The sequence below is a fragment of the Leptonychotes weddellii genome, unplaced genomic scaffold, assembly GCF_054177405.1.
Source record: "Leptonychotes weddellii isolate Sample4059 unplaced genomic scaffold, ASM5417740v2 HiC_scaffold_11492, whole genome shotgun sequence".
Lineage (NCBI taxonomy): Eukaryota > Metazoa > Chordata > Mammalia > Carnivora > Phocidae > Leptonychotes > Leptonychotes weddellii.
The window spans coordinates 1-4,734 of record NW_027692735.1 but is presented as its reverse complement, the minus strand read 5'-3'; the positions used below and the strand labels follow the sequence as shown (position 1 = coordinate 4,734).

General features: G+C 35.4%; 1 pseudogene; it reads left to right on the top strand.

Annotated features, from left to right (window-relative positions):
* The first annotated feature begins 1,704 nt into the window (after positions 1 to 1,704).
* On the top strand, positions 1,705 to 1,831 carry LOC115940023 (U4 spliceosomal RNA; annotated as a pseudogene).
* The last annotated feature ends 2,903 nt before the right edge of the window (positions 1,832 to 4,734 follow it).

The following is a 4,734-nucleotide window of genomic DNA, read 5'->3' as shown; positions in this document are numbered from 1 at the left end:
TATTTTTCCATATTTTTATTGGGTCATTTGTTTTCTTATTATTGATATTCTGAGTGTTTTTTAAAATACATTCAAGTCCTTCAACAGATCTAAGCTTTGCCAATATTTTCTCCTAATCTGTGGCTTGTCTTTTCATTCTCTTAATAGTGTCTTTCCAAGAGCAGATATTTTTAATTTTGGTGGAGTCCAGGTTATGAATTTGTTGTTTTATGGACCATGCCTTTGGTGTTGTATTTAAGAAATCTTTGCCTAAGCCAGGGTCACAAAGATTTTTCCCTGTGTTGTCTCTTAGATGTTTTATAGTTTTAGGTTTTATAATCAATGGCCCATTTTGAGTTAATTTTGTGTATTTTATGAAGTGTTGAGATACTGTTTATTTTTTTGATATGGGTATTCAATTATTCCAGCCCATGTATTAAAATTGCTACCTTTTCTCCACTGAATTACTTTTGTTTAAAATAGGGACTATTTCTGGATGCTATTTTCTTCCACTGATCTGTTTGTTTAACTTAATGTCAATACCGCATTGTTTTGATCATTTGTAGTTTTATAATAAGTCTTAACAGTGTTACTCCAACTTTATTTTGTCTAGTGTAAGTCCTTTGCATTTCCAAATAAATTTGAAAATTTGCTTTCTAATTTCTAGCAAAATAGCCCCACTGGGATTTTGATTGAAATTGTACTGAATTCATAGATCATTTTGGGAAGAATTGATGTCTTAACACTACTGAATTTTCCAACCCATAAACAAGTTATATCTTTATAGGTATTTACATCTTTAATTTCTCTCAACTATGTTTTGTCATTTCCATTCTATAAGTCTTTCACATCTTTTATCAGTTCTATCTGTATTCTATATATTTTGATGCCATTGTAAATGGCATTATTTAAAAAAATCTCAATTTCTGATTGTTGCTAATACTTACAGAAATACAATTTATTTTAATTTTTTTAAAGATTTTATTTATTTATTTGACAGAGAGAGAGAGAGAGCACAAGTAGGCAGAGAAGCAGGCAGAGGGAGAGGGAAAAGCAGGCTCCCTGCTGAGCATGGAGCCCGATGTGGGGCTCGATCCCAGGACGCTGGGATCATGACCTGAGCCAAAGGCAGCTGCTTAACCGACTGAGGCACCCAGGTGCCCCTGTTTTAATTTTTTTTATTTAGTTTTTTAAAGACTTGTTTATTTATTTGACAGAGAGAGCAAGTGCGCGCAGAAGCAGGCAGAGAAGCAGGCAGAGGGAGGGGGAAAAGCAGGCTCCCTGCTGAGCAGAGAGTCAGACTCAGAGTCTTGATCCCAGGATCCTGAGATCATGACCTGAGCCAAAGGCAGACGCTTAACTGACTGAGCCACCCAGGCGCCCCATACAATTGATTTTTATATATAGTTCTTGTATCTTGAAATCTTGAAAGACTTGCTTACTAGTTATAGTAGGCTTTTTTGTTGATTCCATTGGATTTTCTACATAGATGATCATGTCATGTCTAATTAAAGAAGTATTCCTTCTTTTTTTCAATTAGGATGCCTGTTACTTCTTTGCTTTGCCTGTTTGCACTAACATTTCCAATACGATGTTGAATAGAAGTGGTAAGAGCAGAATTCTTGTCTTGTTTCTGATTTTAGGGAGAAAGATTCACTTTCACCATTAAGTATGATGCTAGATGTAGGTGTTCGAAAACATTCTTTACAGATCAAAGATGTTTTGAGCTTTGCACAGTGGCAGTATCATAGCCAGTGAGGTTCGTCTGAGGTGTGATTATTGCTAATTGAAAGCTCTTCACAGATCAAAGAGGTTTCTGTCTGTCACCAGTTTGCTAAGACCTTTTATCAGGAATGGGTGTTGGCTAGAATGTAGTTCAATATGTGCAGGTGTATTATGTATCACCTAGAGTCTTATGTGCCAACTTGGGCATTTACATCACCTAATAGGGTTTAAATGGGAAACTTATGTCAAATTTCAAAGAACCGAGTTCTGAGAAAAGTTTTGCCTGTACATTCCAATTATTAGTTGAGAATTTCCTATATTAATGTTTAATTTTTAAAGGAAATATCACATAAACATCAGCAATAACTGAGTCTTAAGATGGGCCTGATAAAATAAAAACTCATTCTCTGCATCTGGTGTTTTCAGGGCAACATACATTACTCATGCCAATGACATATGAATGTTTTCTTAGAAAAACACAGAGGGTGCATCTATTAGCTATCCCAGTGCAGGTGTTAGCAGCCTATGGCATGTGATCTCAAGTTGGTTCAGTTTGCCAAGGTGATTCTCAATTTCACAGATTTCTAGTCACGGGCAGAGGCTACTCTCTGCTATGGAGGGTGACTTGTTCCCACCAACTGTGTGAGAAGAAACCACAAGTGGGAAGTAGTTGGTCCTCGTGGCTGCTGAATATCCTTTTACTATGTTTTAATTTCTCTCTCTCTGCCTCCAGAATCCTGAGGGCATCTTGTTCTCACTGCCACTCACCTCCGTATCTGCCCTCTAGTGTCCTACAAATTCCACTCACTATCCTATTAGGATCAAGTTATAGAAATGAAATACCCTCTTCTCCTTAATTCAGCCAGCATTTTATCTTATACATTTAAGAGGAAAATTTCTAAGGAAATAAAAAAACAAAACCAATGAAAAAGCATTTCTTCAGAATACAAGTGTCTTAAATTACTATAATTAAAATATTTACCTGAAAGTTTGTTTGAATAATATAGTTTACTGGATTCATGTACTGCTTCCCATGAACAACACCCCCTGCCCCACATTTCAATCATGTCAGGAATAACTCCTCCCCAAACTTCCCACTTCTTTTTCCATTCCCAGTCACCCTTTCCTTCGTCCTCTCACTTTTCTTTGGATAGCAGGTGTGACAGCACTATGGTCAAAAATAAATTGCTCAGTTCATGTCTGGGACCAATACATTTCATTTATTCATATCATAAACACTTATTTACCTCTGTGATGTGCCTTGAATTACATCAGTGTAGAAGATAATGTTCCTGCCTTTGTGAAATTTACATTCTAGTGAGGGATACCAATAATAAATCAGGTAAACACATAAATCTATAATTCTAGTTAGTCATAATAGTATAACAAAGAATAAGGGAGAAAAAATTTGTCATTATGTGTGGTGATGTTAATTAGACTTATTGTGATGATTTTGCAATGTATATATATATATACACACATACATACATACATACATTGTATAGCTGAAACTAACATAATGTTGTATGTCAACTGTCCCTCAATAAAACATGAATATATGAGTATAGAAAATGTTAGCATAGAATAGGGGGTAATTTACATGAGATGGTTAGAGAATGCCTTTGTTAAGGGGTGATCTTTCAAAGTCAGAAAATATTTCATGCAAAGTTCTAGGGGAACCAAGTCCCATAAGTACAGGTAAAAGTTTGGGATTTTCAAAGAATATGAAATAGTTTATTTGGCTATCCAGAAGGTAGATGGTATATGAGGCTGGAGAGGTAGGCAGGATCGGATCATCTAGAACATTCTAGGCCACAATAAATAGTGTTTTATCTGAACTCCTGGGAAAGCCTGCTCAGTAATATAGAGGAAGGCTTAATAAAAATCTCATCTTAATAAAATCCTTACCACTTCATAAGCTCTTCTTGGAACAACTTATTACATACACCTTTATTTATATGTTCCTTTATTATACTATATTCCACCTTGTTCCATTAAGGATCTGACATACCAAAAGAAAAATGCAATAAAAGAAAGAATAAGAGAAATATGAACTTGGAAAGAAAAAAATAGAATGATAGTTTTTGGTTAAGATCTTATGCTTATCAAGCCTCTAAATGTGTTATGAAGAATGGGAAAACAAAGTGAGAAATGGGGAAACATTATCTGTTACATGATTTTTATTAAGGGTAAAAAGAAAACAGTGGGTTCACAGGGAAAGCTAAATTAATGGCTTTTAGTCCTATAATAATTTCTTTCATGGGGATTAGTACTAGGGAAACTAAGAAGTACAGTGAAAATTGGTCACCCAAAGTATGTGATGCAGATAGATAGCTGATAGATAGATGGAAAGATGATAGATAGGTAGAGATATACATAGATATACTCTGGTTCAATATAACTGCTTCTTATAACATTTCTCAGCAAGATTCAAAGGCATTATATAGAAGTACAACTCAAGAGAGGCAATTCTTCCCAGATCTAATAATTTTGATCCACATATTAGCTTTCTGATGTTCTGCCTTAATCCAGAAGTTGACCCAGAATATCCTAAGAATAAAATTTAGAGCTAATTGCATGTTCACCCAAAGCAAAGATTAATAACCCCTTATTTGGATATGAAATTTCTCTTCTGTGATATAGAAGTTGAGTTTCAAGGACTATTCACAAGAATGGAAGGAACTGTTGATATCACAATATTTGTCTTAAGAAGTTTATTAGATTCTTTCTCCTCTGGAAGTAATTTCCCAGCTAATGTAGGATTTCATTTCTTTCTGCCACATATATGTATATTTTTAAATACAAACTGAGGGTTGCTGGAGTGGTGGGGGGTGGGAGGGATGGGATGGCTGGGTGATAGACATTGGGGAGGGTATGTGCTATGGTGAGTGCTGTGAATTGTGCAAGACTGTTGAATCACAGATCTGTATCTCTGAAACAAATAATACATTATATGTTAAAAAAAAAAGAAGATAGCAGGAGGAGAAGAATGGGGGGGGAATCGGAGGGGGAGACAAACAATGAGAGACT